Here is a 23,243-nt window from a genome sequence, read left to right on the forward strand (position 1 = left end):
TTTAACAATACAGATACACATTTCTTTCACTATCTTCAAATCAGGAACTTTGTTAAACAGAACCTTCCAGATTTTCCTCATCTTGCACCCTCATCCATGCTGGGAAAAATATTGTTCAATCTTAAGGACTTAGACTCCATATCTACAATATATAAAATCATTTTACAATCCCTCCCTTTCAAAGATCGAAGAGGACACAGGGAAAAAGATCTCCTAATTAATATATCAGAAAAGGATTGGAAAGTAGCAATGCAGAGAATTCACTCGAGCTCCATATGCACAAAGCATACAATTATACAACTCAAAATTATATATCGAGCACATCTGTCTAGACTAAAACTCTCTAAAAAATGTTTCCAGGGCATAATCCAACCTGCGAACGTTGCAACCAAGTCCCAGCCTCACTGGGTCACATGTTCTGGGCCTGCACCAAATTAACATTATTCTGGACAAAAATTTTTAATTACCTTTCAGACAGCCTTGGACTCACAATCCCTCCTAACCCATTAACAGCTGTGTTTGTGGTTCTTCCAGAGGGGCATAAAGTGGAGAAAGACAAACAAATTGTGATTGCATTCACTACACTGTTGGCACGCAGACTTATTCTGATAAACTGGAAGAACCCAAACTCTCCTCTTTTAAGTCAGTGGGAAACTGATGTGTTATATAATTTGAAATTGGAATAAATCAAATACTCAGTTACAGGATCCGTACAGACTTTTTTCAAAACATGGCAGGATCTAATCAGTAATATTTTAAAATAAGTTCACGAAGCACAGAGAATTTATTAATTTAGGTATGTTTACAAGCCTTAAATTTTACGCCGTTTAGCTTGCTCTCTCTCTCTCAGGGGTGGGGATCAATCTATTCTTAACTCAACTTTTCTTTTTGTAAAATCTTGATTGCTTTGTATGGATTCCAATAAAATTAATAAAATAATTAAAAAAAAAAAAGAAGTTCAGATATACAGAGATTATGACACAATGTCTACTGTAAGCGTAATGTAAAAGAAAAAAAATGATGCTACATATAATGACAATTAAGTTGTGGTTCTTTCAAAATCCAACAAAAAACCACAGTAATTATTATTAGTTGGACTTTAAGCAGAACTGTATCTACTGTGATGGTTTACCTTGGTAATAATTGATCTGCAGGTGTACCAAGGAAGAAGGCAGAACAAGAAGGGTACACTTTATTAAAGTTTGAACTCCGCGAATGAATATCTACTGTGTTTGTTTTTCACACTTACAGTGAAATAGAAGAGTCTGGCCGTGTTATGGGGCAGCAGTTAAAGAAAATAGGAGAGATGTGTGCCATATTGATGTAGTGGGTGACCCTTCTGCGTGGCACTTCTAGAATCCTCCATCTCAATGTCTGCTCTGATCTGCTGTGCCTTTGCCAAGTGATCACGAGGTATTGGCCTTTGTTTCCAACCCCACCCAAACTTCACAAAACTCTCGGTCTCATTGCACTGGCTGCCTGTCTCACATAGAATTGATTTCAAGGTTCTATTAAATAATTAGAAGGCTTTGAGTATTTTATAACATGTCTGTATTTTGGAATGTCTGATCCCAACATTTCTTTTCTCAAACGTTGCCTTGCTTTTTATTCCAAGATCAACCATAAAAACCGGCAGCTTTCTGTACTCCTGCAACAAAACCTGGAATGCTGTGCCAATAGAGAAGTGCCAGGCAACAAATGTCAATCATTTCAAAATTTCTAATCATGGAAACTGTATAGAGACTTAAAAACAGGCTGAGATTCAAATTCATTCTGACAGAACTGTAAGGCGGTAACACGAACCACAAATCTCTATTAACTTCTCTAATGCTCACTAACAGGCATTAGTGGTTTAGCTCTAGCAATTAAACATTGGAGTTTGTCATATTTCATAACAATTAAAAGAAAAAAACACTTTTTATATAAATTGTCCATTTAAATAATGCATGGATTTTAAAAGCAACAAGTGCTGCCACGATAGGCCATGTTAAACAACAACAAAGAAAACCAAACACGGGTGCTGATATATATTTTTTTTTCTGGAGAACTTGATAGCCGGTGGTGAGGAAGGTTTGACTTGCATACCTGTGGCAGCAACTGCCAGACCTACTCCTGGTCTCACAGAGTGCCTGATCTAATCGCTGGGCTCCCAGCAGAGCTACAGAGTGCACGCTGAGGAAAAGACAGCAAGTGTCCGACTCCAGAACAAGAGAAGGCGGCACAGACCGTAGCTGCCTTCGGTCATCATGGGCAATGTAAAATCAAACGCTGGTCAGGTGCGCAAGGGAATATAAACTCAGCAGTCTCATGTGCATCAGTTAGACGAGACTTAGAGCTGAAACACCGGACTCTGTGGGTGCACTGGATGGATTTAAAATTGTGCATAAGGACAGCAGCAGGAATAAAAGTGATAGGAAGAAAGAAGGTGGACTTGCCATTGTTGTGAATGAAAATAGTGCAACTCTGACACATTACTATTAAAGCACCAGACCTGAATGGAGTGCCTCAGGGTGGGGGCTTAAAATCTTATTATATGCCGAGAGTTTTCACACGCCATTGTGATGATAGTTTGCATCACCCTTCGGCAGATGCGGCAATCACAACAGACACAGTATATTCTGTAATAAGCAAACTCTACTGACCATCCCCGTGCTTTCATCACAATTTCTGGGGTGTCTGACCCGGTTTCACTTTCCTGCACCCTCACTGATTTTTAACTAGTTTGTGGACTGTACAGCAAAGGAAAACAAGACCCTGGACTTGCTGTGCGCCAGTGTTAAAGAGGCATATAACTCTGGCTTTGCCACCTTTTATGCCAATCAGACCATAATTTGTTACAGCTCATACCCACATATAAACTCATTTACAAGCAGCTGCCAATCACCAGCAGGACCATTCAGGAATGAATAACAAAGGTGGAGGATGATCTGAAGGATGTCTTTGAGAACGCCAAGTGAGATGTGCTTTTTGACTCACACAGCCAGGACACTGAGGGTCTCAGCCACTGGATCACAAACTACATCACGTTTTCTGTGGATAGCGCAGTCCTCACAAAGGCAGTGTGTGGTTTCCCCAAAAACAAATGATGGATCACAAAAAACCTGAAAGGCTGCTGAATATGAAGAAAGCCTGTAGGTCTGGAGAGAAGGATGAAATCGAGGTGGTGCAGTCCGAGGTGAAACAACAGCTTTGTGAGGAGAAAGCCCACTACAACAACAACAACATTTATTTATATAGCACATTTTCATACAAACAGTAGCTCAAAGTGCTTTACATACACTACAGAGACAAACGTGACCACAAGTTACAACACATGAAGGAAGTGTGGAATGGGGCGAGGATCATCACTGGCTGTAGTAAAACATACAGAGGAAGGGAACAAGAGCAGAGCTAATGTACTGAAGCGGATCTTCAACAGGTTTGACTCATTCCTGCCAGTCCAGTCCTCCCCAAACACTGCAGGCCTCTGTGTGCTCTGCAACTCAACATCAGTAACACAAAAGAGCTCAAATCAAAAATCACAATTTAAAAAACACTAAGTGTAAACCGATGTGCTGTACAATAAAAATCACAAAATATCAATAATAAATCAATAAACAAAAAACAAACAAACAATACATAAATACTAAAACAACTAAGTTAAACGGAAACACTTAGCAGATAAACAATTAACAGAAAAACACATCCATCCATCCTCTTCCACTTATCCAAGATCGGGTTGCAGGGGCAGCAGCTTGAGCAGAGAGGCCCAGACTTTCCTCTCCCCGGTCACTTCTTCTAGCCCTTCCGGGAGAATCCCAAGGCGTTCCCAGGCCAGCCAGGAGACATAATCCCTACAGCGTGTCCTGGGTCCTCCCCGGGGTCTTCTTCCGGTTGGACGTGCCAGAAACACCTCTCCAGGGAGGCGACCAGAATGCATCCTGATCAGATGCCCGAGCCACCTCATCTAACTCCTCTCGAAATAGAGGAGCAGCGGCTCTACTCTGAGCCCCTCCCGGATGACTGAGCTTCTCACCCTATCTTTAAGGGAAAGCCCAGACACCCTGTGGGGGAAACTCATTTCAGCCGATTGTATTTGCGATCTCGTTCTTTCGGTCACTACCAATAGCTCATGACCATAGGTTACGGCTCAGCTCCTTTTTCACCACGACAGACCGATGCAGTGTCCGAATCACTGTGGACGCCGCACCGATCCGCCCGTTGATATCACGCTACATTCTTCCCTCACTCGTGAGCAAGAACCAGAGATACTTGAACTGCTCCACTTGGGGTAGGATCTCAACCCCAACCCTGAGAGGGCATTCAACCCTTTTCAGGCTGAGGACCATGGTCTTGGATTTGGAGGTGCTGATTCTCATCCCAGCCGCTTCACACTCAGCTGCGAACCAATCCAGAGAGAGCTAAGGATCACGGTCTGATGAAGCAAACAGGACAACATCATCTGCAAAAAGCAGTGACCCAGTCCTGAGTCCACCAAACCGGACCCCCTCAACACCCTGACTGCGCCTAGAAATTAAGCCCCTTAACACCCTGGCTGCACCTTATCAGGGGGTCCAGTACCCCATACTTCTGGGGCACTCCCCACATGATTCCCCAAAGGACATGGTCGAATGCCTTTTCCAAGTCCACAAAACACATGTAGACTGGTTGGTCAAACTCCCATGCACACTCCAGTATTCTGCTAAGAGTGTAGAGCTGGTCCACGACCAGGACGAAAACCACACTGTTCCTCCTGAATCCAAGGTTTGACTGTCCGACGGACCCTCCTCTCCAGGACCCCCGAATAGACTTTTCCAGGGTGGCTGAGGAGTGTGATCCCTCTGTAGTTGGAACACAACCTCCAGGCCCTTTTTTTAAGAGGGGGACCACCACCCCAGTCTGCCAATCCAGAGGCACTGTCCCCGATGTCCATGTGATGTTGCAGAAACGTGTCAGCCAAGACAGTCCTACAACATCCAGAGCCTTGAGGAACTCCGGGCATATCTCATCCACCCCCGGGGCCCTGCCACCAAGGAGTTTTTTGACCACCTTGGTGACCTAAGCCCCAGAGATGGGGGAGCCCACCACAGAGTCCCCAGGCTCTGCTTCCTCATTGGAAGGCATGTTAGTGGGATTGAGGAGGTCTTCGATTACCATGGAAGACCCAAAGAGTGTCTGATTTAAAGAGAACATGCCGCAGAGCTGAGCATCAATGGAGGAAGACTAAATTTACTATCCACCATGAAAAATTAAAAGTGAAAATAACAGAATACAATAACACTGTCTGTCTTGAGAGACGCTGCTATTTCTCCAAGATTATAAATAACAATGCTAGTAATCACAGAGTCTTATTTTCTACAATTGATCACCTACCAAACCCAGGTAACTCAAAAGGAATGCCTCCTAAGTACTTGCAGTAAAACCTGTGAGGCTATCGCTGTATTTTTCAATCAAAAAATTAAAGATATTAGAAATAATGTAGTACATCTCCCCAACACTAAGGATCCTCCTAAACCCCAGCATCCTGTTATAAACAAATTAAACTCTTTCACTAGGATAGATTTACACGATTTACAAAAAATATCTCAATTAACATCCTCCACCTGCGTCCTTGAAGCAATACCAACAATGTTTTTCAAAGAAGTATCAGGCGTGCTAATTGACAATATTCTTGACATAGTAAATTCTTCATTAGATACGGGAGGCTTCCCAGACTGTATTATGACTGCTGTAGTTAAACCTCTTCTTAAGAAACAATCTTGACACCTCGGCTCTTGAAAATTTTAAACCCATCTCTAACCTGCCTTTCTTAAGTTCTAGAGAAGGCAGTCATTATGCAGTTAAATGACCACCTCAATAAACATGCTATTCTTGATAAATTTCAGTCGGATTTTAGAACAAATCAGAGTAAAGAAACTGCACTTGTTAAAGTAGTAAATGATTTGTGAGTGAATGCAGACAGAGGCCATTTTTCTGTTCTCATCCTCTTAGATCTGAGTGCTGCATTTGACACAATTGATCACAACTTAGAAATCGCCTTAGTCAATGGGTGGGCCTCTCTGGCAGTGTCTTAAATTGGTTTGAATCCTACCTGACAGGAGAAAATTTTTGTTAGTTGTGGAATTACAACTCAAGACACATGATATCCATATGGTGTTCCACAAGGCTCTATCCTGGGTCCGCTGTTATTCTCAATCTACATGCTTCCGTTAGGTCAGATTATCTCAGGGCACAACGTGAGCTACCACAGCTATGCTGATGACACACAGCTGTACTTATCAATAGCACCTGATGACCCCGATTCTATTGATTCACTAACACAATGTCTGACTTGTATCTCAGAATGGATGAATAGTAACTTTCTCAAGTTAAATAAAGAGAAAACTGAAATCTTAGTGATTAGCAATAATGGATACAATGAGGCTATTAGAAATAAACTGGATACATTAGGATTAAAAGTCAAGACAGAGGTAAAAAGCTTAGGGGTAATTGTTGACTGTAATCTGAATTTTAAATCACATATTAATCAGATCACTAGGACAGCATTTTTTCACTTAAGAAACATAAGTAAAGTTAGACCTCTTATATCACTGAAAGATGCTGAGAAATTATTTCACACGTTTGTTTTCAGTCGACTAGATTACTGTAACGCACTCCTCTCAGGACTACCCAAAAAAGATATAAATCGTTTGCAACTAGTGCAGAATGCAGCTGCTAGAATCCTAACTAGGAAAAGAAAATCCGAACACATCTCCAGTTTTAATGTCACTACACTGGTTACCTGTGTCATTCAGGATTGACTTTAAAATTCTGCTTATGGTTTATAAAGCCTTAAAAAATCTCGCTTAATCTTATATATCGGAATGTCTGACACCTTATATTCCAAATCGTAACCTCAGATCCTCAAATGAGTGTCTCCTTAGAATTCCAAGAACAAAACTTAAAAGAAGAAGTGAGGCGGCCTTCTGCTGCTATGCACCTAAAATCTGGAATAGCCTGCCAATAGGAATTCGCCAGGCTGATACAGTAGCGAGCAGTTTAAAACACTGCTGAAAACACATTACTTTAACATGGCCTTTCTATAACTTCAATTTAACTTAATCCTGATACTCTATATGTTCAATTTCCTCATAATAACTATTCATGGTGGCTCTAAAATCCATACTGACCCCTACTCTCTTTTCTGTTTCTTTTTCCGGTTTCTTTGTGGTGGTGGCCTGCCACCTCCACCTACTCAAAGCTTCATGATGCTCCAACAATGATGGATGGATTAAAAGGCAGAATTCTACGTGACCATCTTCATCAAGCCCTTCCGTGAGAACCCTAAATCCAAAGAGGACTGTTTCATTTATGTTAGGTAGAATGCCCAGAGGGGACTGGGCGGTCTCATGGTCTGGAATCCCTACAGATTTTATTTTTCTCCAGCCGTCTGGAGTTTTCTTGTTTTTTCTGTCTCCCCTGGCCATTGAACCTTACTCTTATTCGATGTTAATTAATGTTGATTTATTTTGTTTTCTTATTGTCTTTTATTTTTCTATTCTTTATTATGTAAAGCACTTTGAGCTACTGTTTGTATGAAAATGTGCTATATAAATAAATGTTGTTGTTTACTCCCCCCACCGACCCACAATGTCCCGAGTTGAGGTCAGCAGCGCACCATTTCCACTATATACAATGTTGACACTGCACCGCTTTCCCCTCCTGAGACGCCGGACCAGAATCTCCTCGAATCCGTCCGAAAGTCGCTCTCCATGGGCTCTCCAAACTCCTCCCATGCCTGATATTTTTTGGACAGTTGGGAGACAAAGTCAGAGAGGCGAGATTGCGTTGGTGTGGACATGTGCAGAGGAGAGATGCTGGGTATATTTGGAGAAGGATGCTAAGGATAGAGCTGCCAGGGAAGAGGAAAAGAGAAGGTTTATGGATGTGGTGAGAGAGGTCATGCAGGTGATGGGTGTAACAGAACAAGATGACAAGGACAGAAGGATATGGAAGAAGATGATCTGCTGCATCACCCCCTAATGGGGAGCAGTCAAAAGAAGAATTTTACAAAACCCAGCTAATGAGCGGAGATGATCCCTGACAGCCCCATTAGAAGCTATTTGTCCAAAAAGTCTTACTCTGATTGAGATTCAAAAAATTTACAGTCATCCAATGTTTGACATCATTATAACATTTATGCATTAAATCTAAGGACTCCCTAGTCATAGTAAAAATCTTCGTAAAAATGAAATGCAATATTTGCGAGATTTGAACACAAGAGGTATTAAATAGAAAGAACTCAATAAAGGACCCAGAATAGACCCCTGTGGAACACCATATTTCAAACAAGCAGTAGAGGTAAAGACAGACTTGTTACCAACTGAAAAAGTCCTAAAATAAGATTTGAACCAAGCTACTACACCCCCTCGGATTCCTAGCCGCTTATCCAGCCCTAACGATATGTTGCGATTGATGGTATCAAAGGCTGCAGTCAAATCCAAAAGCACTAAAACTGTCGAGACCCCAGAGTCAGCTGAAAGTGAAGTATCATTAACAACCCTGAGTAAAGCTGTTTCAGTGCTGCTGTAGGTTTTAAAAACTGAACTTCTTGACCACCATTACAATCCAAAAAGATCTGAAGCTGCTGCAAAACAACTTTCTCAAGTATTTTAGATTGGAAAGGTATTCGAGAAATTGGTCTACAATTATTGAAGTCATCCTTATTAAGGTTTGGTTTTTCAGTATGGGCTTAACCACTGCATGTTAAAAATAGACAGGGATAGTGCAAAGGTACGAGATAAATTAATAATATGGAATATATATGGTGCGAGTGTATTTAATGATCCTCTCCATATTAGAATAATAACTGGACAAAAAGTAACCTTAAATGCATTTATAATGTTTATAAACGAAGGAGACACTGGTTCAAACTGGTCTAGCACGGCATTAAAGTAAAGAGGAGCTGCTGATGGACTTCAGGCCAGCCAAAGACGCTCCAAGACCAATCGCCATTAGGGAGGAGAACACAGAAATGTGCAGAGCTACGAGTACCTGGGGGTTCACATAAACAACAAACCGGACTGGTCTGATAACACAGTGGCGCAGGTTAAGAAGGGCCACCGCACACCGAACATCCTAAAGAGACTCCGGGGTTTTGATGTAGAAAGTAAGTTGATTCTGGGTGCTTAAAAGTAAAAACGGGACTCGACTCGTTAAGTGAATCAGAGACACAAACACTTATGAACGGCAACAGCACCGGGGATGGCGTTCACAGGAGGATTCACAAAGTTCGCTATGGGGCTGAAGAACACGAACGCGCTGCGCGCCTCACTCTCAAGTCGCGAGCGGTAGTCCAAGTGGAGCGAATTAAAAACTCACACGTCCGTAAAGTGCGCCCCCAAACTCAGATTACTTACCCTCTGTCTGTCGGCGATGGAGAACTTTCTAACCTCGTTGAAAATCCCGTCTCACTCTACAACAGTCTTTCTATCGTGCAGTTATCGCTACAAAGCAGGGAGACAGCGTGGCTTCAGTAACCGTCGCCTTGGATGACGTCAGCCGTACGCGACCATAGCTACACGTGACAGTTTGGTAAACAGTTGAAGGACAAATTAAAATGTCGACTCTGCGCCGGGAAACTCAACCTCTGTTCTATCTAATCACGCCATCTGTCGAGGAGGTCAGTCTAGGATTACTATGCATGTTCACAACCTTTTGATTACGAATACTTAGGATGGGCGCCGATGGCTGTTAATACTGAACTGGCGACGGTCGTTTAGCCGTTAGATGAAAATATCGCAAATGTTAAAAATAAAAATGGTCAGATAAAATTTTAACTACTGTAGCAAACGGCATTTGCAAAACTAAATAATTCGAGAAAATACATTTATACATAATCCATATATACTTGCCATAATCCGTGAGTTTACAAGTTTCTGCATAGCTAAATGAAAATGTATGCATGTATTTTTTTTTTATATTTTTTTTGTTATATAAGACTCTGAACCTTTGCTGATTTACTGACTAGGCTTCTGGATTGTGTATTGGGCTTTAGTAATTTGATTAGTTGCTTTCCTGGCTTTAACCTCAACTCGTTTAAGATTTAGATTATTTTAATTTTATATCCTGGTCCTTTTGAAACTCTGTTTCTCAGAATGTGCCCTTCTCTTTTTTGGCATAACATACATAATAAGAATTAAGAAACAGAACCTTCTAATCTGAGGCGGTGGTTCATTTCCCAGAAATTAGTGGTTTGCTCTCTGCATGACCAGGTGGAAACGTTTAGACATCCTGGGCTCTGGTTCATATGTAAGGTGAGGTGACTGCATGATTCTGAAATCATTCTTACAAACGATGGTGTTGTAAAAAGGAAGTCAGATCTTTGTGAAAAGCTTCTATCTGGTCATCATACCAGTTTACATCTCCATCATTGCCCTTTGAGTAGGAGTTACGGGTATTAAATGAAAGTCTAACACTTTACTACGATGCCTACTGCTTCTCTGGATTGAAAAGGGCCAATTCAGAGTAGTTTGGGAATCAAGTGAAGAGACAGTGAGTAAGTCAGTATGTTACACTTTTTCCTCAGTAAAAGGTTATTATAAGTAATGTATGGACGTAGGTGTACAGAGAATCTCTATTAAATTAGACGTACATTTGAAGCAAACCCGTGTTTTACAAAAGTTTCAAACATAGATTGTAGAACTCACTGAATAAATTTTAAACAGTAGCTGAAGAGCCACAATCATATGACAAATGATTAATTACATTTTTAAAACTACTATTGACAAATCCTCAAACTGAGTACAGCAGTTTCTATTTGGAGTATCATGTTTCATTAGTAAGGGTTACCCAGTAAATAAATTGTACTTGCCTGTACTGTCACATCACAAAAATGTCTCATTTTCTTTCCCTTCAAGTAAACTGTGTCCTTTTATGTGACGCATCAACAACTGTAGAAATTCCCTTTTTGGGCCACCTGCATCAATTCAATCTTCATTTATATCATAATTGTTTTATCTTGGTAGAGTAATATATATTGCTCTACTGTCCCCTATTGTATTATTAATATGTAGCCTTAGAATGCCTAATCTCACAGACTTACCACTGTATATATAACGTATCCCCACCTTCCCTTCTATATCTATAACCTCAGGCAATTAGATGTAGTAAAAAGACAAGCAGGAGTTAAGTTACACATAAAATAATGTACAGTAATCCCTCGCTATATCGCGCTTTGACTTTCGCGGTTTCACTCTATCGCGGATTTTAAATGTAAGCACATCTAAACATATATCACAGATTTTTCGCTGGTTCGCCGCTTTCTGTGGACAATGGGTCTTTTAATTTAGGTTACATGCTTCCTCAGTTTGATTGCCAGTTGATTTCATACAAGGGACGCTATTGTCGGATGGCTTAGAAGCTACCCAATCAGAGCATGTATTGCATATTAACTAAAACTCCTCAATGCTATAAGATATGCTTCCCGCGCTGTGCTTGTTTGCTTCTCTCTATCTTTCTCGCTCTCTCTGCCTGACGGAGGGGGTGTGAGCAGAGGGGCTGTTTGCACAGAGGACACGGACGCTCCTCTACAAAATGCCGCTTTATCGCAGTGCTTCTGTATACTTAAAAGCATGTATTGATTTTTTGATTGTTTGCTTTTCTTTGCGAGCGCTCTCTCTGACATTCTCTGCTCCTGAGGCGCTGCTTTATGACGGCGCTCCTTTGAAGATAAGATATGTTTGCTTTCTTTTAATTGTGAGAAAGAACTGTCATTTCTGTCTTGTCATGGAGCACAGTTTAAACGTTTGACTAAAGGGTGTTATTTCATGTCTAGAGGGCTCTAATAATGTTAACAAGGTGGGAGAGTTTATAAGGGCTTAAAATATATAAAAATAACCACACAAACATATGGTTTCTACTTCGCGGATTTTCACCTATCGCGGGGGGGTCTGGAACGCACCCCCACGATCGAGGAGGGATTACTGTATTACTGATAATATTCATAAATAATAACAAAATGCAAAGTACATTTGAATATTGGCAACCATACAACCTGATAAAATGGTGATGTGTAATTCAGGTGGCACACAGACTTGCAGTTACTTAAAATGTCTCTAGTTAAGGCATCGTTGGTGCTCAGCTTTCAGCCACATGTCTGTTCAATATGGCTGCTGAGGTGTGCTCTTCAATGTGTTGTCTTCATCATCACAGGTTAGCAAGAGAGATGCTTCTTCCATCATATGTTGGTAAGAGAGAGAGATGCTTCTTCATCATATGTGGGTCAATCAGAGTGAATGTGGTTGAGCAAGCAAATTTATAGGCTTTCTGTCCAACTCCCTACAGCGAATAGGATATCATGGTACTTGAAGGCCTCTGAGACAAGCCAATTCCAAACAGCCATACCTCAGACCAATGGGTGAAATAGAACATCTTATCTCCTGCCCCCCATCCTACCCCTATAGACCATCTATAACACTAACCTGGCTTTGTGTGGGGGATGGGGGAAAAGACTTTAGCAAAGAAATGCTCATCAAACTGGTTTAAGACACATCCCCCAAATCATGTCGTAAAATTACAAAGAAAAGTCGTAAACATGGGGGGGATAAACAAGAATGCCTCTCACCAAGGTACCACTAAATTACATTGGTTTGCCTAAATTATAAATAAAGACATAGAAAACATTTATCAAGTTATATGTAAAATCTCACATCACAACAATAATCATCTGTAAATGTCACCAGCATTGTGTAAGTCAGATCATAGGACTGTCTCTTAAATCCACGCAGGGCTCCTTCCCAAAGATCTCCTCTGTTTATATTGAATCTTGAAACTTTATTAGGTCGTATTTGTATGGGCAGATCAGAAAAAATTGCTTTCACATCAACTGATGGATCTTTAATACTTTAATAATAATAAAAAAGTACAATTATGGGTTGCATTTACTAATACATTCATCAGCCTACAACAATCATGCATGTGTGGACATCTGCATGTGATTAATATTGAAAAATACTGTCCAACAAGAAAGAATTTTCATTGTGGTGTCAAACTGCCATTCCCAAATGAAAACCTGTAATAGCTGATTTACACACAAGTCAGTTTACAACAGTTTCATGAAATAAAAAAGGGTGATGGCGTATGGCATTTATAAAGTATCACTTGAAAAAAGAAACAGATAATGATTTTTTTTAACCTTACTATGCTTTCAGACTCTTCTTCAGAGTGGCTTTCCTTGTCCTCAATGACAATGGGTGAATAAAAGTCTACATAGTTTCTGTGTTATAGTAATAATCATGCATTGCAAATATTTCAGTTAACAGGGAGAAAAATTAATAATGAAACACCAAATTATGAAAGTTTAATTTTTTTATGGTCTAACCTGTAGCACTGTGACCTGGTCAGGGATGATGAACTTGTGGATGTTTCTGTGGTGCATTTGTCTAATTGCTTTTCACTAATTGGGACTGAAATCTAAAGAGGAAAAATTCATATTTGATTCTCTGAACATAACCACATTTATTTGTAGAATGCAGTGTTTTTGCTGTATTTTGGTAACACATTCACTACTACTGAAATCTGAGGTACAAATACAGTCAAGCGTCATTTAAAACATACAACATTTACTCAAAGTGTTTTACACCTTACCATTGTCTACTGCAATTTAAAAAAAAAAAATACAAAATAGGTATTTTGGGGGATGTATTAATTGAATGTATGACAGAGTCATTGGGACCTTTTTCAAGGATGAGCAAAGGCCAACCATTTGTACTTCAGAACAGGTCATCCACTGGAAGCTCAGCATGTTGAGGCCCTGACAGTACTTGGATGGAAGACCACCAGCGAAAAGTTTGAGTTGCTGCTGGAAGAGGTGTTAGTGAGGCCAGCATGGGGCGCTTACCCCGTGGTCTGTGTGTGGATCCCAATTCTCCAGTGCAATGACAGGGACACTGGGCTGTAAAAATGGCACTGTCCTTTGGATGAGACATAAAACCAAAGTCCGACTCTGTGCTCAGTCAAGATCTCTGGGCATCTTTCAAAAAAGAGCAGGATGTGCCCTGATGTTAAATTGTTCACCACAGCCTGGCCATTCTGCTCCCCTAATTATCACCCGTCTCTAATTGTCTATCTCTTTCACCATCTAATAGATAATGTGTGGTGAGCATGCTGGTGGAAAAATAGCTGCTGTTGCATCATCCAGTTGTTTATGTTAAATGCTATATAAATATACAAAATTGAAGAGCTGTACAAACAATGACAAACAAGTTAAACACAAGATTCCTATATTACCTTTTGTTGGTCAGGCTTAGATTCTTTTCTTGGTGAACTATGGCATAATGGCTACAACAGACAGAAAAAATGCTTTCCATTATTTCTATTTAATGATTTGTACAGGCTAAAAATGTGCAGCTTATGTTTTAGCACCTCATTACCACCTTGCTTCAAATGCTACCCACAACCCTGAAATAGATGAACATGTTATGTAATGAAGGGAAGGATTAATAAAACACATAGAGAATATTATTACAAAATGTACCAAGGTGTCTTCTAAGTTGTCTCTATTCCTGCTCCATCTTGGATGAATAATAACGTCATTGTCAGTGTCATCCCCTTGACCTTCAAAATGAAATAGTTCATATTCAATGACTAATCAACAATTTATTAATTACATAAATTGTACTTCATTTGTACAAAGTTAAATTATCTTTTCTGATATTTCAACTTGATTTGCTGAAATTATGCACATGTATAAACTCATTAATATTACTTATTTGACTCTTTTATTGGCATTGCACTATTTTTTACGTATGGAGTGTTTTGTAGTCTTTCGCTGCACAGATGAAAATGTTAACCTGTTGAAGGGCTTTCCAATTGCATCTTTGAATGATTGTATAGTAAAACTCTCTTCAAATCCAGGAACCTTATCAACTTCTAATCCATCAGAATGGAGAATAACATATGAAATATTGGGAAGATGACGAAATGTCTTAAGCTTTTCTTCTACTGCCTGAAGTAGCTGTTGTGCAGAGCTTTCCGATGACATCACTAATGGCAATGTTTATCCTCTTTCCGTTGTAAGTATTTTATCATGGACACTCATAATACCCACATTGACCTGAAACAGAATTTTTTTACATATGTATAAAAATATAAGTAAAATATTTAAGCTAAACATTAATACTTAATTTGTAATGCTTTAGCCAATAGTTTTAGAATAATGTACATGTGAGAGCCAATCTCAGAAAGTTAATGTTAATGTTAAAATTCACACAAGTTTTGCTTAATTTGAATTGAATACAAATTTCACAGTTACTTACAGGATTTTATAATCTTTCACCACCCATAAGCTAACATGTAATAGACCTTTCTTAGCTATTTCTGTGATTCTTAATTCGTCAGTTAGGAAATAGCTTCTCTGACAGAGGCATGGACTCTCACATTAGCTTACAAATAGACTGGCAGCATACACATTTTGCACCATATTTTATTCATATGAACATTTGAAAATATGACTGTATGACTATTTGCATATAGGGGGACATAAAGCAGGGTATGCAAGTCTTAAATGAACTTTATATGAGGGAAGTTCAAAAAGTTTCCGCACTTTTATATTTTCATTGGTAACGGTGAAAGCAGGAGGAGGAGGAACTGAGAATTAAAAAGTTGGTATGATGCTGGGAAAAGGTGACTGTTTACAAAAGTGATGTCTTTTATTTTGGAAATTCTTAATAAATAAAGAGAGAAAAAAAAGTGTGGAAACATTTTCAATGTCCCTCATATATACAGTGGGATGCAAAAGATTGGGCAACCTTGTTAATAGTCATTATTTTCCTGTATAAATCGTTGTAAAAATGTCAGTTAAATATATCATATAGGAGACACACACAGTGATATTTGAGAAGTGAAATGAAGTTTATTGGATTTACAGAAAGTGTACAATAATTGTTCAGACAAAATCAGGCAGGTGCATAAATTTGGGCACCACAAAAAAGAAATGAAATCAATATTTAGTAGATCCGCCTTTTGCAGAAATTACAGCCTCTAAATTCTTCCTGTAGGTTCCAATGAGAGTCTGGATTGTGGTTGAAGGTATTTTGGACCATTCCTCTTAACAAAACATCTCTAGTTCATTCAGGTTTGATGGCTTCCGAGCATGGACAGCTCTCTTTAACTCACACCAAAGATTTTCAATTATATTCAGGTCTGGGGACTGAGATGGCCATTCCAGAACGTTGTACTTGTTCCTCTGCATGAATGCCTTAGTGGATTTTGAGCAGTGTTTGGTCGTTGTCTTGTTGAAAGATCCAGCCCGGCGCAGCTTCAGCTTTGTCACTGATTCCTGGACATTGGTCTCCAGAATCTGCTGATACTGAGTGGAATCCATGCGCCCCTCAACTTGGATAAGATTCCCAGTCCCTGCACTGGCCACACAGCCCCAGAGCATGATGGAACCACCACCATATTTTACTGTAGGTAGCAGGTGTTTTTCTTGGAATGCTGTGTTCTTTTTCCTTCATGCATAACTCCCCTTGTTATGCCCAAATAACTCAATTTTAGTTTCATCAGTCCACAGCACCTTATTCTAAAATGAAGCTGGCTTGTCCAAATGTGCTTCAGCATACCTCAAGCAGCTCTGTTTGTGCTTCCTCTGCATCACTCTTGCATACAGCATCTCCTTGTGTAAAGTGCGCCGAATGGTTGAACGATGCAGTGACTCCATCTGCTGCAAGATGATGTTGTAGGTCTTTGGTGCTGGTCTGTGGGTTGACTCTGACTGTTCTCATCATTCGTCGCTTCTCTCTATCCGAAATCTTTCTTGGTCTGCCACTTCGAGCCTTAACTTGAACTGAGCCTGTGGTCTTCCATTTCCTCAATATGTTCCTAACTGTGGAAACAGACAGCTTAAATTTCTGCGACAGCTTTACGTATCCTTCCCCTAAACCATGATGGTGAACAATCTTTGCCTTCAGGTCATTTGAGAGTTGTTTTGTGACCCCCATGTTGCTACTCTTCAGAGAAAATTAAAGGAGGAGGAAAACTTACAATTGACCCCCTTAAATACTCTTTCTTATTATAGGATTCACCTGTGTATGTAGGTCAGGGGTCACTGAGCTTACCAAGCCAATTTGAGTTCCAATAATTAGTTCTAAAAGTTTTGGAATCAATAAAATGACAACAGTGCCCAAATTTATGCACCTGCATGATTTTGTTTGAACAATTATTGCACACTCTCTGTAAATCCAATAAACTTCATTTCACTTCTCAAATATCACTGTGTGTGTGTCTCCTATATGATATATTTAACTGACATTTTTTATCGTGACAACCAACGATTTATACAGGAAAATAATGACTATTAACAAGGTTGCCCAAACTTTTGCATCCCACTGTATGTATGTATGTATGTATGTATGTATGTATATATTAATATTCTGTCTCTGAGCTCTTCAGGCAGTTCCTTTGACCTCATGATTCTCATTTGCTCTGACATGCATTGTGAGCTGTAAGGTCTTATATAGACAGGTGTGTGGCTTTCCTAATTAAGTCCAATCAGTAGAATCAAACACAGCTGCACTCAAATGAAGGTGATCTCAAGGATGATCAGAAGAAATGGAAAGCACCTGAGTTAAATATATGAGTGTCACAGCAAAGGGTCAGAATACTTAGGACCATGTGATATTTCAGTTTTTCTTTTTTAATAAATCTGCAACAATTTCAAAAATTCTTTTTTTTTGTCTGTCAATATGGGGTGCTGTGTACATTAATGAGGAAAAAAATTAATTTAAATGATTTTAGCAAATGGCTGCAATATAACAAAGAGTGAAAAATTGAAGGGGGTCTGAATACTTTCCGTACCCACTGTGTATATATATATATATATATATATATATATATATATATATATATATATATATATATATATACACATATATATATATACATATATATATATACACACAGTGTTTCCAGAAAGTATTCACAGCGCATCACTTTTTCCACAATTTGTTATGTCACAGCCTTATTCCAAAATGGATTAAATTCATTTTTTTCTTCTTCTACACACAACACCCCATAATGACAATGTTAAAAAAGGTTTCTTGACGTTTATGCACATTTATTAAAAATAAAAAAATTGAGAAAGCACATGTACATAAGTATTCACAGCCTTTGCCATGAAGCTCCAAATTGAGCTCAGGTGCATCCTGTTTCCCCTGATCATCCTTGAGATGTTTCTGCAGTTTAATTGGAGTCCACCTGTGGTAAATTCAGTTGATTGGACATGATTTGGAAAGGCACACACCTGTCTATAGAAGGTCCCACAGTTGACAGTTCATGTCAGAGCACAAACCAAGCATGAAGTCAAAGGAATTGTCTCGAGGCACAAATCTGGGGAAGGTTACAGAAAAAGTTCTGCTGCTTTGAAGGTCCCAATGAGCACAGTGGCCTCCATCATCCGTAAGTGGAAGAAGTTCAAAATCACCAGGACTCTTCCTAGAGCTGGCCGGCCATCTAAACTGAGCGATCGAGGGAGAAGGGCCTTAGTCAGGGAGGTGACCAAGAACCCGATGGTCACTGTGTCAGAGCTCCACAGGTCCTCTGTAGATAGAGGAGAACCTTCCAGAAGGACAACCATCTCTGCAGCAATCCACCAATCAGGCCTGTATGGAAGAGTGGCCAGATGGAAGCCTCTCCTTAGTAAAAGGTACATGGCAGCCCGCCTGGAGTTTGCCAAAAGGCACCTTAAGTCTCTCAGACCATGAGAAACAAAATTCTCTGGTATGATGAGACAAAGATTGAACTCTTTGGTGTGAATGCCAGGCGTCACATTTGGAGGAAACCAGGCACCGCTCATCACCAGGCAAATACCATCCATGATTTTTTTCAGCGGCAGGGACTGGGAGACTAGTCAAGATAAAGGGAAAGATGACTGCAGCAATGTAGAGAGACATCCTGGATGAAAACCTGCTCCAGAGCGCTCTTGACCTCAGACTGGGGCGATGGTTCATCTTTCAGCAGGACAGCGACCCTAAGCACACAGCCAAGATATCAAAGGAGTGGCTTCAGGACAACTCTGTGAATGTCATTGAATGGCCCAGCCAGAGCCCAGACTTGAATCTGATTGAACATCTCTGGAGAGATCTTAAAATGGCTGTGCACTGACGCTTCCCATCCAACCTGATGGAGCTTGAGAGGTGCTGCAAAGAGGAATGGGTGAAACTGGCCAAGGATAGGTGTGCCAAGCTTGTGGCATCATATTCAAAAAGACTTGAGGCTGTAATTGCTGCCAAAGGTGAATCGACAAACTATTGAGCAAAGGCTGTAAATACTTATGTACATGTGATTTCTCAGTTTTTTTATTTTTACTAATTTCGCAAAAACCTCAAGAAAACTTTTTTCACGTTGTTATAATGGGGTGTTGTGTGTAGAATTCTGAGGAAAAATATGAATTTAATCCATTTTGGAATAAGGCTGTAACATAACAAAATGTGGAAAAAGTGATGCGCTGTATCTATCTATCTATCTAGTATATAAAGTTATATACAACGTTCCCTTTCCTCGTAATCATTTTTAACTTTATATTTGTGTGAACTGTTGAGCTTTGAATTTTATTAAAACTTTTAAAACTAAGTACTCCGGAATTATTTGATTATCTGTCACACTTTTGCCTGAATCGTTCTATGAAGTAAGCAAAACCTGTAGAACCTTGGAAGTTTTGGACAAGCCCCAGAAAGTACATCATATATTACAAAATCCTAAATCAGGCTGTATATGCTCCATTATTACAAGACATCACTCACAACTCCACACATTATTTATGGATAAAAATGCAGTTTTATTGTACACATCTATTGAACTATCACACTGTTAATATAAAAAGATAATTTTTTGGGAATGGATATACTTTATTTCACATAGGTGTAAATACAGAACACACATTTGTTAAATTAATACTGTTGATCAGGTCAAGTTTGTTTTTGTAAAGATAAATTGTTTTCAACTGAGACCTCCCATCAGAGATAATAAACTGGTCTCAAGTGTAACTCTGAGTAGACAACTTGAATATGCATTGCATTTTAATGGTCACAGAGACCTGAGATTTCAAGGTCAAGCCAGTGTTAGACTGGTAAAACTTTCTGATCAGGATCCTGGGGAGTGCTGACATTTTTACTATCGTAGTACAGTATTTGTCATGGTCAAACAGTAAAGTATAACTGCACTAAATGAAAAAGTAACTTTCAGTGTGTTTTTTTTTAGTTGACACGTATAAAAGTATCTGTGTAACACAGAAATGTCGCTTACATCACTGTTACAAAAATACTTTTTCGTCAAAGCAGCGAGCAGCTGCTCTGCAAGGCCAGTTGAGTAAGTAGCTTCAAATGAGCGGCTAACTTCAGTCACGTAATAAAACATAAAGCCGTGCGCTGTAACGCTGCTATTTAACAGATTTGAATTCCAAAATATGTAAAATGTTACGATTCAAAATTTCAATACTGACTCGGCTGACATGTCGCTCCTAGCTCCGAGTGTGTGTCTGGAAGTTTAACTGGACCTGCAGTGTAAAACCGTGGAAGCATTAAAGCAGTGGTTCTCAACCATTATGGCCTTATGGCCCAGTTTTCCTTAGATGTTCACTGATGACCCACACATATAAATCGAATTAGTCAAATTCATGCGAATATAAATGGGAAAAATAATCGCGCAGTGCTGTTGGGACCTCCAGTTAAAATGGGGTGGAGGTGGGAATACATTATAGTGTGAACAAGTCAGTCGGTGAAATGACCAATGGTTCAGAAACACTGGCTTAGAGTACCATTAAAATACACTCGATAAGAAGTCACAGGTTCCACCTGCCTGAGTCTCACCGCCATTATTTTAAAACTACGTTTTTATCTCCCTAACAAACACTCACTTCACGCTGTTCTGTGTTAGTCAACGAAAATCAAACTAACAAAGAAAGATTCTGATAATTTCTCCTATAATTGTATAAAAATACAAAATTCTCCATAAATCAATTCGTGAAGATCACTGCTGGTGAATAGTCACACCACAATGTCAATAGCAGAACTCCAAACGTACCTGAACATTTTTAGTAATTCTTCGCTTGAATGATGTCTGAAGCCGTTCACTTTGTTTTAAGCTTCGAAATCTCAGGAACTCCTGTAGGGTGGTCCCTGTCTCTGCATTTAATCAGAGTCAAAGAGATTAAGAAAGCGATAAAGTTTACGCAAACGACACTCCCTGGCTTAATACTTGCCTCTACGGGTTGTTTCTGATTTTTCCACTGAAGACCCAACAGCGTCTTTTAATTCATGCGGCAGAAAAGTTACACATTTTCCACAGCTCTGGCAAAATAATGCCCGCTGAACTATGGAAACGCCACAAAACGGACAAAACATATTACATAACACAACAGTGAAAAATAGCGAAATAACAAAATGGATGGAACTGGTGTGTAAAATTCTAACTCCCTTCTCCTTTTCTCTTCCTTCCCTTTATATTTCATTCCCGTTTTGAGAGTCCACTTCCGTTTACATGTGTTCTATGTGTTTCATGTTAATGTGCTTTATGTGTGTTGTTTTTTTTTTTTTATTAATTTGTTGTGTATGTTTTAGTTAATTTCTTTAATGTGTTTTTGTTAATTTGTTCTATGCGTTTCAAGTTAATTGTAGTTTGTGTTTCATGTTAATTTGTTTTATGTGTTTTTTTATTAATTTGTTGTGTGTGTTTTTGTTAATTTGTTGCATTGTGTTTTTTATTCATTTGTTGTATGTGTCTATTTACATCAATGCTTTTCTCTGTTGTGCTGCAGTTCGGAAGATTACTTATTCTCCCCCCAGCGCAGCCTTTGATAAGATGCATTCACAAGGAAAGGATTTTGCTGACAAAGTCTGGTGCTTTTTTGAAAGTTTGGCTCCAGATGTGCTTATCCAGCTGCTCCTTCTTGTCAGTACTTAAGTGATTTTTATGTTCACCTTTGGATGAATTCGCAAAGTTTCTTTTCAACATTTTTTTCTCATTAAGGCTAAAATCCCGAGGCTTTCCTTAAATTGCAGAAGACACTGTTGATGGCGCTGAAAGACACTTGTGATTAGTTATGCAGCACACGTTTTTACTCACATTGCTTTTTGGAAATCAATAATACAAATCAGCTACAGATCTGGGAATCACTGAATAGTAAAAACGTTTAGTGAGGAGTGTCTTGCGCATATACTGGTGTAATGACCACGTCGGTTTTAGTGAAGCGTTTCTAAGCCTCTCTGATATGATCGACATGGGGTAGAATAGATTCTGGATTGTTATAATACGTGTTATCTTAGGCAACATATGCTCATCAATTTGTTATTTGATTCTAGGTGGATACGATTCCACACCAAGGAAAAAAGATGCCCCATGTAAATCGTTCATAAGGTCTCCAAAATATATTTGTTAACTTACAGACAAGTACTACATAACTGTTTTATACAAAATCCTTAATTGAACAAATGCGAGTCCCAATTAGGATTTGAACTCGCGTTTGCGAGCCTTAACGCTGTGGTAGTACAACTGCTTTTACGCTTTGAGCCAAAGCACTTGAGCTGACGAGTGACTGACCAAATTGACTGCTGACTGCGCGGATATCAATGGCGTCATTACGCTAGCGTGCCTCAAAATCACGTGACGGGCGCATTTGAATCATCCAGTGCTCCGAAAGCTCGACACGGTGTCAAAACCTCAGTATCGAGCGGCCCATCACCTTCTTCCACACTTGCAGTCTTAATTTATCGGTTTTCATTTCGTTGTGTCGGGGTGCTGTGTCATTAAAACCTTACAATGTAGTTTTAATTAAGGGCGACAGAAAGAACATTTTCTCCTTACTGAAGTACGGAACATGAAGTCCATGTCCGCCTCTCCGTTTCTCATTATCCTGAGGGTTTCGCCCTAACTCTGCAATTTAAAATTATTTATTTACTAGCAGAATACCCGCGCTTCGCAGCGGAGAAGTAGTGTGTTAAAGAAGGTACGAAAAAGAAAAGGAAAAATTTAAAAAATAACGTAACATGATTGTTAATGTAATTGTTTTGTCATTGATATGAGTGTTGTTCTCATATCTATCTATCTACCTACCTATATATATATATATATATATATATATATATATATAAAAGAAGTAGTAGTGTGTTAAAGAAGTTATGAAAAAGAAAAGCAAACATTTTAAAAATAATATAACATGATTGTCAAAGTAATTGTTTTGTGTATTTGGCGGCAGCGTCACAAAGTTTTTTTCGTCTAGCTGCATCAGAAAA

At 39.3% G+C, this 23,243-nt stretch overlaps 2 protein-coding genes across 2 annotated transcripts in view; one reads left to right on the top strand and one right to left on the bottom strand.

Moving 5' to 3' along the window:
* The window catches only part of LOC120533533 (zinc finger protein 239-like), a 69,189-nt gene extending 59,700 nt beyond the window's left edge, over positions 1-9,489 (bottom strand). The window contains exon 1 of the mRNA XM_039760468.1: positions 9,378-9,489. The gene's annotated coding sequence lies outside the window, so the exon portion shown is untranslated. The remainder of the gene's footprint in view (positions 1-9,377) is intronic.
* Positions 1-23,243, top strand: part of LOC120533516 (gastrula zinc finger protein XlCGF57.1-like) — a 695,777-nt gene that overhangs the window by 330,400 nt on the left and 342,134 nt on the right. The gene's annotated exons all lie outside the window — the stretch shown is intronic.

This window comes from Polypterus senegalus, chromosome 8, assembly GCF_016835505.1.
Source record: "Polypterus senegalus isolate Bchr_013 chromosome 8, ASM1683550v1, whole genome shotgun sequence".
In the NCBI taxonomy this organism is placed as follows: Eukaryota; Metazoa; Chordata; class Cladistia; order Polypteriformes; family Polypteridae; genus Polypterus; species Polypterus senegalus.